At 29.5% G+C, this 13,585-nt stretch overlaps 1 pseudogene; it reads left to right on the top strand.

The window, feature by feature from the left end:
• The first annotated feature begins 7,224 nt into the window (after window positions 1–7,224).
• On the top strand, window positions 7,225–12,220 carry LOC114184648 (putative leucine-rich repeat receptor-like serine/threonine-protein kinase At3g14840; annotated as a pseudogene).
• Window positions 12,221–13,585: the final 1,365 nt, after the last annotated feature.

Raw genomic sequence — 13,585 nt, 5'->3', positions numbered from 1 at the left:
CATCGAATGTTAAGTCATTATTTGGTATAGGGAAGAGAAGTGTGAGGATAAAAATGAATAGATGTTCTATACGAACTAGACATGCACTCAGACAGACTTTAGCATAAAGTATACACAAAAGACTAGAGGGCTGGTGTATTATAGGAGCCAGACAGCTGCCAACCAAAGACCTGTCAATAATAACATAACTGGATAGATAGTGGTATAATAGAAATGAATATTCAGAAGACCAAGAACGTCGAACACTTCCCAGATCAATAAAAGGACAAGACACCAACTACATATTTTGCATGCACTTAACCATTAGCCAAAAGGAAACAATTTATAGATGTCTAGCCGAATATACCAACGAAAGACAAGTAAGTGGGTAGTGAAAGAAAATATAGCATGCTAGTATATTGACGAACCTCTTCTAACTTAGGCAAAAACAGAACTAAATGAGGTGTGTCCACTGGGAACTGGTCCTGTAACTTAGGCCCAATTAAGTTTGATCAAACCCACTCAAATTTAGTCAAATCCAATTAGATCTAGTCAAACCTAATTAAATGTAATCAAAGCCCAAAGCTTGGACCCACAATTAATGAGTAAAATGCTAACAAGGACAATTAAATCTTTTTAAATATAGGTGGACCCATATAATTAAAGGTATGCAATTCATTAGTACCCTAATATGAGTTTTGACTTTGAGAGCTTTTGTTGACTTGATTGTCGGAGTCCTTTTCTATAGGTACACCCCCTCGTTCCATGGCCTGTACAAAGCGACCAAAACGAAGACTTAACAAATAAAATCGTGGAGTGTGCATCCAGGGAATCTCAAGATTGTGGTAAGATAAGGTTTGAGCCTCATAATAATATTGTCCATGCATGAACAATAGAGAAGAAATGATAAAAGATAGAGTTGAAAAATATTAGGTTGAAGTAACATAAAATGAAAACATGGATAATGAGCTGATATAAGTATTTTATTTGAAAAGGAAAAAGAATTGGAATGTATCGTTGTGTCCCAAAGTTATTTTTTATTTTAAATTATATATATCCAACTTCTTATTGTCAAGAAGTACTTCTAGAAAAGAAAAATAGCAGAAGAAAAATAAATAAACTAACTTTTTCATATCATAAATAAGTTAATTTGTAAACACTGTTTCGTATAAGATTTTTAGGATTTTATTTTTAATTTGTCCACATGTTAATTTTAATTTCTAAGAAAAACTTATTATATTTTTCTCTTTTTTTATTGTTCACTTCTAGAAGGAGTTCTAGAGACACACATCCTATATCCTCATATATGTACATGTTGCCTTATGTCATTCTTTAAGGGTGAGCATGGATTATAATTTTAAACATTTAATCCAGATTCATTTTAGATCCAAATATTTGGTTCATATATTAGATCCATATCTACTTTTTCTATAAAACCAATTTAGATTTTTTTTAAATTCAGATCTAAATATTTGGATGAATTTCTAAATCCAAATTCATTTTTAGATCATATTTTTTAATGAAAATTAAATGTTTTATGAATCTAATTTTAATTTTAAATCTATATTTTAAAAATAAAATAACTATCCTTTACATTAAAAAATTGTCCAATCCCAAACTGCCATATCAACATCATATTCTCCCAACACACAACAAACAACTATAGTTTCCTCCATGCACCTCTACTACACATCACCAACGACCCCATGGGAGCAATTTAGACTCGTCGCCGACCATCGTACCTTCGCCATAAATCGAGATAGCACACAAATTGACCTCCATTTGTAGTATGCCGAAAAGCATGAGCCATTGGAACTAACCCAAAGAACCACATATGTGAGCTCCTCCATGTTGGAGCAAGAAACACTAAAAACACCGTTCACCGTGCATCTAGACCTTCATGCACCTGGCTAGAGAACGCTCCAACTAGCTCGTCCACTCAAATATGCACCACGAGATATCCCTGAAGCCTGGCCGGAGAAAATCGGAGTCTCACGAATGTGGAAGGTAGCACTCCATCTTTCCTTTCAATCAGACCAACTTTAATACGAACCACCATCAAACCACCGTCGCTAATGTTCCTACGTGCGTTATCACCCACCCACCCACTAGAATAACAATGGCATAAATGTGAATTATGTGAAACAAAATCTAATGAAAAGTTTTGACATCTCTACCATTGTATCACATGTCTTATTAAAAATGTTGATCTTAGTTATTGAGGACATAATGACAATACAAATAAAATTCATATAGGGTTAGGGTGAAAAAGGGTGAAAAATAACATGGGTGAAGTGGGCAGAATTATGTAAACCAAAGGGGGAGGGTGGTCTAGGTATCAAAAATATAAACTATTCTACGAAACACTCTTGGCTATGTGAAAGTGAAGATTAGGTGTTAAAAGGGGCTACAAAAAGACTGTCCAACTGTCCAAAGAGAATCTAAATGGCGGAAAGATTTAAGAAATATTTGTGGATCTAGGGAGGACAAAAAATGGTTTGAAGTGAATGTGAGATGGACAGTAAGTTCGGTAAGTAGAATTTTTTATTGGGAAGACAAATGGACGAAGGATGGATCACTTAAGGAGGCTTACCCTATATGCGATAACAAAGACCAAACAATAAGTGAAGGTGGGAAGTGGGACAACAATAGATGGGAATGAAATTTGTCTTGGAGAAGATATGGGTTTGGATGGGAAAGGCCTCAAATTGAAACATTTTGTGAAGAAATTGATAGCAAAACTCTTGTTAGAGGAAGAAGCGATATTTGGATGTGGAATAATGGGGAAGATATGATATACACTATTAAGTCAACATATAAAGGGCTGCAAGGCACATGCCCTATAGATAAAAAAAAAAACAATTCTTTGAGGGCCTTTGGAGAGTAAAGGTTATCTCTTCTACAAAGTTTTGTATGGCAGGTTATTCTAAATGGAGTGCCAACAATGGTTAACTTAAGGCTTAAAGGGGTCATTTTAAACAATGTTAGTTGTGTTATGTGCGGTGAGCAGGACGAGACCATAAATCATCTTTTGTTTACTTATAAAGTGGCTACCAAAATATGGAATATATGTAACAATGGACTAGGGACTTGGGGGTAAGCCATAACTAAATTCAAGCACATTTTGAGAATTTTCATCTATTAGAGCTAAACCACAAAGGTATAGTGTGGGGTAAGCCATAACTAAATTCAAGCACATTTTGAGAATTTTCATCTATTAGAGCTAAACCACAAAGGTATAGTGTGGGGTAAGCCATAACTAAATTCAAGCACATTTTGAGAATTTTCATCTATTAGAGCTAAACCACAAAGGTATAGTGTGGATTGCCACAGTGCGGACTCTATGGAGTCATATGAACAATATTGTCTTTAGGAATGGTGGACTAGATCCGAAAGATATTTTTTAGTTTGGCCCAAGTGAGGGTATGAGCATGACTAAAAAATAAAATGACAAATGTAATTTTTTTGTTTTTTGACTGGTGCTTATGTCCCAAACTTTGTTTAAAGTCAATAGCTTAGAAACACATAATCCTTTTTGCCTTACTAAGCCAGGGGCAATAGTAGGCTACTTGTACGGGGTTTCTGACTTATAACCTAGACTTTACGGTCTAGAGTGCTTGCTTTTTTCCTTGCATATGTGGTCTTCAACTTACTATCTATGGAATAATCACTCTATACTATGCTTTGTTGAGTTCTTGTAGAGTAGGTGTAGGGATAGTTTTACCTAGAAATTCATTAGAAACACTTTCTCTATACATGCATGTACAATATGCAAGAGGAGTGTATGTAGCTTGTGACAGGTTGATGTATCATGCACGAGGACTGAATAGAACATGAATGAGTAAAAGAATACTCTCATGTATCCACTATACTTGTGTTCATAGGATAATAGACAAAGATCTTTATGAAAATTTATAGGAAGATGAACATGATCTTGGTAGCTAAAACTATATGTTAAATTTGTTGAATTTATAGTTGATGAACTAAGTTTTTTCTGTGTAAAAGGGTTAAAGCACCCCAAATATTTTATCATTAATATATCTATTTATTTGTCGATAAAAAACTTGTATAACGAGTTTAATGTAATTAATTATCAACGTAAAGAGATTTATGGCACTAAAATATATATATACATATATATATATATATATTATATTTATATATTTTGTTAGTATGATTTTTAAAGATAACTATAGTTTAAGTTAAGAAACTTATAATAATTTGAGATTAAAGAATAAGTTGATATATATTTTATATTGATAATGAATAAAATAGTTCCAATTTTGTCTTCTCTTCCTTTCGTCCCAGTTATGAGCTTGTACAATTTAGCAAACTATTACAAAAAGAAAATGCAATTTAAGAATTAAAATTAGTGACCGAAGAAAGATGGTCATGACTAAAATAGCTATGGGATAATTGTAATCACAAATTAGTATCTAAAACAAATGATCAAGTCAATTCATAAAAACAATTATTTGTATAACAACTTAAATAGTGATTGAAAAATTGTTGTCATTAATGGAATTTTTTATTCACCGAATTAACAATCAAAATAATATTAATATTGTATTAAACATCAATCCTTTATAACATAATATGATAATTCACTTGGTATTGCTATATTATACTTTATTACGACAAGATCTATTACAGTTTTCAAAACCAAATAGTAATAATTTACAGTTTTTTTTAGACACATTCTCTGTGTTTTTTCAGTTTACATAAATTAGTATGTCTAAATAAGTTTATTTTATCTAACTTGGAGAAAAAATCTAACGTCGGCAAGAGTGATCCGTGGAAAAGGTATTTCTTTATAAAATATTTTATATAAAATATTTTTCACAAAAATTTTATAAAAATTATTTACAAATTTACAAATTTTATAAAATATAACTATCTAAAAAAAATTATTTATCAATTAAAATTATTATAAAAATTGATAAAAAAGTTTTCTCTTACAAATTATTTTTAAAGGTTTACAAAAAAAAAAATTTACGTAATATAAAAGATTTTAGTAACAGTCCTATCTGTTTTTATGGAACAAATGTGAGATATAAAGAAGGGACAAACTAATTTACAATGATATATATATATATATATATATATATATATATATATATATATATATATATATATATATATATATATATATATATATATATATATATATATATTCAAGTTACCATAACAAATGAACGGAAAGGTTAAAAAATGATATGTGTAAATAATCTTGTAAAATATTTATAAGACAAAAAACTAAAATTATATTTTTTATAAATTATAATTGGTTTACGTGCCTTTGTTAAACTAATTTGAAAAAAAAACATTTTTTTATTATAAATATTTATGCAAAAGTTAATTTAGTAAAAGTATGCTTACTTTACTTTCTTTTTTTCTTTGCGTTTTCTTTTTTAAGTTGTATTAGTTTCTAAAATCAGCAACCAATAATCTTGACTTTTTATTTTGTAGATAGAGGAGAAGTGTGAGGATAAAAACAAATAAAGAAGAAAAGATAAGAGACAAGTCAAAAATCAGTAGGTTGAAGTATAATAAAATAAAAAACATGGATAAGAAGCTGATAAGGTATTTTGTTCGAAACAAATAAAAATCGGACTCTAACATTATGTCGCAAAGTTATTTTTATTTTAAATTATATGTATTCAACTTCTTATTTGTCAAAAAGTACTTTTTAATAAAAGTGGAATTGGAAAAATTCAGTCTAGGTTCGATCTAAATCTAATAAAATTAATTTTTTTTCAATTAATTTAAACTGAATTATATTCATATTAAATCCACTTTGTCAATCAAATTAAATCCGATGAGATTGATCTAATATACCTAATTATTAGATTTATTAGACATATCTAGTTAACATGGCTTAATCTAGATCCATGTTGACTTGTGTGGGTATGATTTTAGTTTACATTATTCCACAGGGTTTGAGTCGCTTAACAAAAGTATCGATCATAGCTGACTTGAGTTAACATATACTCCGGAGTGACTTGCCTTGACCTATGCTTGTGTTAATTCGTTTCAATCTTTTTTGGTCAACTAAACTTGAACTTGGTTGTGACCGACTATGCATGACCTTTAATCATAGCCACTCGGTTAGGACTGGCAAAAATGAACCGAACTGCATTGTACTGTTAAAAACTGCATTGAACTAAAAAATAGTTCATTTGAACTGCACTGAATTGAAAAATAGTTCAGATGAACTGAACTGAATTGTTTTTTATTGTAAGAAACTGAACTGCATTGAACTGAACCTGTATTATAATATATAATATAAACTGAATTGGACTGCTATAAACTGAACTATTTTCCAAAATGCACTATTTTTGAACTGAATTGCATTATTTTTGAACTGCAATGCACTACTTTTGAACTAAATTGCACTATTTTTTAACCCTTTTTGAATTAAATTGCACTAATTTTGAACTGAATTGCACTATTTTTTATCCGAACTGTACTATTTTTGAATTTGAATTGTACTAATTTTGTACTAAAATGCACTATTTTTTACCTTAATTAAATCGAAAGCTAAATATAAAATATGACTTAAATTTATATTTTTACATTTTTTCTTAAAAACATAATATATTTACAATTTTGTTTCTAAATATATCATATTTATATATTTGTAAGTGTATTATTAATTTTATATAAATAAAATTTAATTTTATTATATTTATAAAGTTATTACCGACGGATCAATCCTTCGGTAATTACCGATGGCCTAACCGTCGAAAACTACATTCTCTACAATGAAATTAGGGTAAATGAATGAAGAAAGTTCTTTATTTTTTTTTTCTTCTCTTACTTAGCTCCACTTAGGGTAACAATAGACGTTGCCTAACAACTACATTGTTACATAGGTCTATATTGAACCCTCTAGTTCCAACATTGACGCCTTGCAAAACATTATTTCCCATACCTTGCCTAACTAATCCAATGAGTCTTTTTGCTACTATTAAGAATAGGAAAGACATTAATACAATCCCTTACCCTCAATGTTTATATGGTTTAAATTCTTCTATTGGGCTACAGTTGGCAAGGACTAAGATTGCTGAAGACTTTAAGCACCCTTTAATCAAAGATGTCCCTTTGTCATAAAATTTGAGTTTCTCCGTCATGTAGAAAAAGAACTCTCATCTCACAAAGTTGTATACTTTTTCATAATCAACCTTCAAGGTCATATAAGATCTTTTGAGATGGAGTTCATTCAAGGTCATGCAACTTCAACTAATGGCGAGGGGAGTTGATGACGAAAGTTATGGTTGGAAGAAGGCTTTCTATGGAGTAGAAGTAGTGTCAAAGGTTTCCAAGACGAGTTGTTCGACCAACATTCAATAAAGTCAAAGTAGAAAGACTATCCCAAAGAGCCAGAAGAACAAGTTTGGGATGCAATTACATGCTTGCTTATTTCTACTATGTTCACTTAGCCAAAATATAATTCCAAATATCCTATACAATTTGACCTAATTACTTTATTTCTACTATATTCAGTTTATTATACCCTAGAGTTGATCGATGTTGAGAGTAACCAATAGTTATTGAGATTAGTGAAGGCTCAGTTTTATTGAATCCTTTGAGCCATAATCCTAGTTGTTGGTCCCTTTGCCTGAGGTCTTTCTTTAGTTTTCTTCTTACTTCCTCCACCACTTTGTTTGCTACTAGTATGCTATCCAAAAATTCCCTCGTATGAAAGCAAATTGTGATATATCTATAACTTTATAGCGACCTTCTTCACTCTTTTTTAAAAAACTTTTGAAATAATATTGTACACCATATTAGCCATTTAACCTTTGATGGTTTACTCCATATTAGCATATAAATGAAGTGTGGCTACCTTTGGACCAAAATACATGAGAATGAAACTCCTTCATTGCATCCATAATGTTCCTTTTTAAAGTTTCCCGATAACATGATGATCTAGCCTTCAACTTTTACAACTTTCACAGTTCCACACTGTCCCTTTTACCTTCTTTTTGAAAATTCCTATTAACATGACATTCTGCTTGATGTTAAAAGATGGAAATGAAATACCCTCCAAATTAATTTTAAGATGTACTTTCCCTTCGAACTTTTTCATAAAGAAAAATATTGCTTTTACTTTAATATTGTAGGCTCTCATACGAAGTATCTTAAAATTCACCCTTTATTCCGGTCTTAATCTTCCTCCAACTAATAATAGAATGAAAAATTTTGTATTTGAATCTCCTACAATGAACTATTTCATTCTAATAAAATATATTCATAATAATAATAATAATAAAATGTTGTTTTTGAATAATTAATACATAAATACTGCTAAAATTCTTCAAAAAAAAAATTATTGACTTTGAATGTGTTTAAATGTGTATAATTAATAAAACGACAATTTTCAATTGCCCAGATAAAATTCTAGCATGGTTGATTTAAATCATAAAATATAGGAATTCCTTACAAAATTTTAGATCATTTTATGTGAATATATTATACAACTCCGCAATCAATGCTAGGAGTTATGAAACTATATGAGAAAATTAAAAAAAGAAACTTTTAACATTTTTCACAAATAAATTTCATTTTTTCCAATTTTTAAATTTTGTATCACAATCGTTTTTAATATTTATTATATTAAAATTATCAACAAAGTCGATTATAAGCTAACAAAAAATTTAGAAGATAATAAAATTGAATTAAATATAGAAAAAAGAACAAATAAAACAATAAACGGAGGTATAACTAAAAGTATAATTTAACCTATTTTTAGTATGTTGATTAGAATAAAAGAAACTTCTCTGTTATCATGAAAATACAATTCACCCTTCTATAAACATAAACTAAGAAATAAGATCTCATTTTCCTAAACACAACCAACACTTTACAATATCATTTAAACTTCATAAATAAATAAAAATTAGTATTGCATTCCTATAAGTCTAACGTTTTTTTTTTTTTCTCTTGTAACAGCCTTTAGCTATTTCCATATAAATTGTGGTGGTGAACAAGTGAATAGTGAAGGTATAGTGTATGATGCTGACTCGGATCCATCAGGGCCAGCAACATCTAAAAAGAACCATGAAAACTGGGCCTTTAGCAATACCGGACATTTCTTAGATGATAAAAATAATGTAGATCTCTATATCAGAGAAAGTCAAAATACATTTTCTACGTCTGATTCTGCATTGTATCAGACTGCACGTGTATCCCCTATTTCTTTGACTTATTATGGAATGTGTCTGGAAAATGGAGACTACACGGTATTGCTGCATTTTGCAGAGATCATGTTCACTGATGATAACACATATCGCAGTCTGGGAAGACGAATATTTGATGTTTATATTCAGGTACTAAATGCTTAATTTAATTATGTTTTGATCATGGCCAACAAAGTAGAATTGGCTAAACCTACATAAATGTCACAGAACATAAATAGAATTGGCTAGTAGTGATTTGACTTCACTCATAGAATTATTCAAAGTTTAGACTGTATAAAAACTATAGACGTCAAAATCCATTAATGTTTGGATTCGAACTACTGTAGGGAAAGCTAGAATTGAAGGATTTCAATATTGCAAATGAAGCAGGAGGAGTTGGGAAGAGTTTAAAAAGAAAATTTTCAACCACTGTTAGTAATAAGTCTTTAGAGATTCGTTTTTACTGGGCTGGAAAGGGAACAACTGCTATCCCAGAAAAATCAGTATATGGACCTCTTATATCAGCTATATCTGTGACTCGTGGTGAGTTACTTTGTCTTTATCACTTTGTTCTTTCAATTTTACATTTAAGGCATCAAATGCCTTGTTTTGCTCTTCCGCAATTATAAGTAAACACTTCCACAACAGATTCAGGTGGCATGGCTATAGCGGTTATAATTGGGATAGCAATTTCTGCAATAGTATTTGTCATCCTTGTTGTATTTGGCTGGAGACTTCATATTCGGAAAAGAAATTCATTGGCAAAAGGTAATTCTCTAAAATAAAGTCACAAACTATAAATGGTCATATATATATATATATATATATATATATATATATATATATATATGTTTGTTTTGATTTCAAAATAGATTTTTACATTTCATTTCTCTAACAATCTTTTAAATGGAAATAGTATATGCACAACCATATAAAATGCTTTTATATTGTAGTTATAACAAAATATTGAATTGTAAGTTTGCTCATTTTGATGATAATTATTTTAAAATTCATAGTAAAGATGATTTTTAATTACCTGACAATGTAACAAATATACACTACATAATCACAAAATCCAATCTTTACTGTGTCATTTAGTAGGATAACTTTTTAATGGATAAAAGATGTTATTTCAACTTGGTATATTTTTTGGTAATTAAAACAAGAGAAAAAAATTGTATACTAACAACATAAAATAGTTTTATATCTTCGAATCCCAATCTATAATGTATGACAAATGTATTGACTTTCATAATTATTACCTTAACAAGGGTTTAACAATGATCTAATGTTAGAACAGTGTATCGTAATTAAACTTTTAAAATAAGAGGCATCTAATTTCAGTATTCTATGGACAGAGTTAAAACATTTAAATTTACAAGTGGGTTTGTTTACTATGCGTCAAATCAAAGTTGCAACAAATAACTTTAATATTGCTAACAAGATTGGAGAAGGAGGCTTTGGTCTAGTCTACAAGGTCAATATATTACATAACTTCTCATAATTATTTGGATTCATTTATTGAATTTTATAAACAATCTATTACATAATAGAAAAAACTCACGGAAATTATGTATTATTTTGTATTTATAGGGTACTTTATCGGATGACACAATAATTGCAGTGAAGATGCTTTCATCAAAGTCTAAGCAAGGAACCGTGAGTTTATAAATGAAATAGGGTTGATTTCAGCTTTGCAACACCCTTGTCTTGTTAAACTTTACGGTTGTTGTGTTGAGGGAGATCAATTGTTGTTGGTATACGAATATCTGGAAAACAATAGCCTTGCACGCGCTTTATTTAGTAAGTATTTGTTTTCATAATCATCAAATCTGCTTCCTTAATTTAATGTAACATATTTTCAATATTTATACAACTAAATGATTTTAATGTCTAATTTATGTAGGACAAGAAGAATTCAGTTTGCAATTGGATTGGCCAACCAGGTATAAGATTTGTGTTGGTATTGCTAGAGGTTTGGCTTTCCTACATGAAGAATCAAGATTAAAAGTTGTTCATAGAGACATAAAGGCTACTAATGTGTTGTTAGACAAAGACTTGAATCCAAAAATATCTGATTTTGGTCTTGCAAAGCTTGACGATGAGGACAATACTCACATAAGCACAAGAATTGCAAGGACTTAGTAAGTGGATTGAAGTTTCCAAAAATTTTCTTTTATGTAAATTTCATTTAAGCATTATTTTCTTACATGGTATAATTATTATGATAATTCAAATTACAAGTTTTAAGCATTATTTGATTTAAGAAATTTGGTATGATTATGGATTTCAATTATGCAGTGGGTATATGGCTCCAGAATATGCCATGCATGGTTATTTAACTGATAAAGCAGATGTTTATAGTTTTGGAGTGGTTGCCTTGGAAATTGTAACTGGAAAGAGTAATACCATCTCTCGACCCAAGCAAGAAGCATTGCATCTTTTAGATTGGGTAACTTCTATTTTCTATGGTTGTTTATGTGAATCCAATTATTTATTGCATACTATATTTATGTTGTGTTACTTGTCGTGTCCTTCAACTTTTGAATATGATAACTTTACATGTGTTACATTCAACTTGTGACCTCTTATATTTTTTTGTACTTTATCTTTTCCTTTTATTTTATTTTCACATGCTTCGTATGTTGGCTTTTTTTCAACAGGCAAATTTATTGAAAGAGAAAGGGAATCTGATGGAGCTTGTTGATAGAAGGTTAGGTTCAAATTTCGATGAAAAAGAGGTTATGATGATGATAAGAGTGGGTCTTTTGTGCACAAATGCCACTTCAAATCTTAGGCCTACCATGTCATCAGTTCTTAGCATGCTTGAAGGAAAAACTGTGATTCCAGAATTTATTTCAGATTCATCTGAAATAATGGATGAAAAGAAGCTAGAGTCTATGAGACAATATTATTCTCAAATGGAAGAAAATGAGAGCAATGAAACACATACATATCATAGTTCATCAAAAGATGGGCCATGGACCGCTTCATCGTCATCAGCTGTAGACCTATATCCTGTCCATATTGATTCTTCTTATTGGGAGAAAAGAAATTAGGAGGATGTATTTTTGTTCTTTCACAATATTTTTACACCATATTTTTCCTGTTATTATGTGATATTATAAGTTATCAGAAGGTTGATTACATTTACTATAATGATTAGTTAACATAATGTGTGATACTATTTACTATTTATATAGTAATAATAAAAAGCACAACAATAATAACAAGAAAATGGATACATTAATTATCTTTTTTGAATAAGTCAAGAAATGTGTAAAACAAAATGTAAAGTCTAGTATAATAGCAATTTCTTGTACTTCAACATAAATATTATTTCACCTATGCCTACATAGCCGACTCACAATTGCTTGACTTGTGATGTTAAGGTTGCAGTAGATCATGTTAAGTCCAGACGATACAAAGAATTAAGACTAACAACTCTAAGTAGTCTTATTATGTTTGGACGATACAAAGCATCTCATTAAACAAATGCTCTATTTTAGTTTCGATAATAACAATACAATATAATATAATAATGACGATATATGTAGTAATTCAACTAACATTGTTAGTCTTACAAATATAAGACATCAAATTGAGAAACTATTGTTTATCAAATGATAACAAAGAATTAGATGAATACAATTATCTATCGTCTAACGATTATATCTAAAATGTCTTTTAATAGAATTGAGTTAGTTTTGGTTGCTCAAATATTTAAGGTTAAATTACTCTTTTGGTCCCTCTATTTGTCATGAAATTTCAGTTTGGTCTTCAAGTTTCTCGTTGTCTCAATTTAGTCCTCATTTTCTTAAAAATGACTCAATTTGGTCCTCACCATTAACTTTGACCAGACTGTGTTAAAGTCAACGTCACGCGTCAATTTCTGGTTTTTTTTTTGAATTTTTTGAATTTTTTTGAATTTTTGAATTTTTTTTGAATTTTTTTTTAAATTTTTTATTAGTTTTTACACGTGTCACTTCACAGTTGTGCCACGTGTCAAAATGACTCAATTTGGTTCCTATATTTGTTTTTAGTTTCAATTTAGTCATAATTTTTGTAAAAATGAAGCAATATTGTCCCTCCTTAGACTGACACTCAATTTAATCTTTGTATACAACTTATGATGATATTCTTAATAAAATTGACGTTTTTATTAAATATTTGTAGAAATATTTTTAAATAAGTTTTTTTTTACTTTTATTATTAAACAAAGTTAAACCCCAAACTTAATTTAAAAATTTAACAATTTTGTCATCATATATAAAGGCATCAAGTGTATGATATTATACAAACTTTGTGAAGATTAAAAATCAAATAACTTGTCACACATAAGTTTAGGAACTAAATTTCAAGTTCAAAACAAAACCAAAATATTTATAGAAATATTTAATAAAAACGCTAATTTTAATAAGAAT

Source organism: Vigna unguiculata, chromosome 5 (genome assembly GCF_037176805.1).
Source record: "Vigna unguiculata cultivar grain cowpea cultivar isolate G323 ecotype 2 chromosome 5, ASM3717680v1, whole genome shotgun sequence".
NCBI lineage: Eukaryota > Viridiplantae > Streptophyta > Magnoliopsida > Fabales > Fabaceae > Vigna > Vigna unguiculata.
Note: the sequence above shows the minus strand (reverse complement) of the source record. Positions and strands in the feature narration are given on the sequence as shown.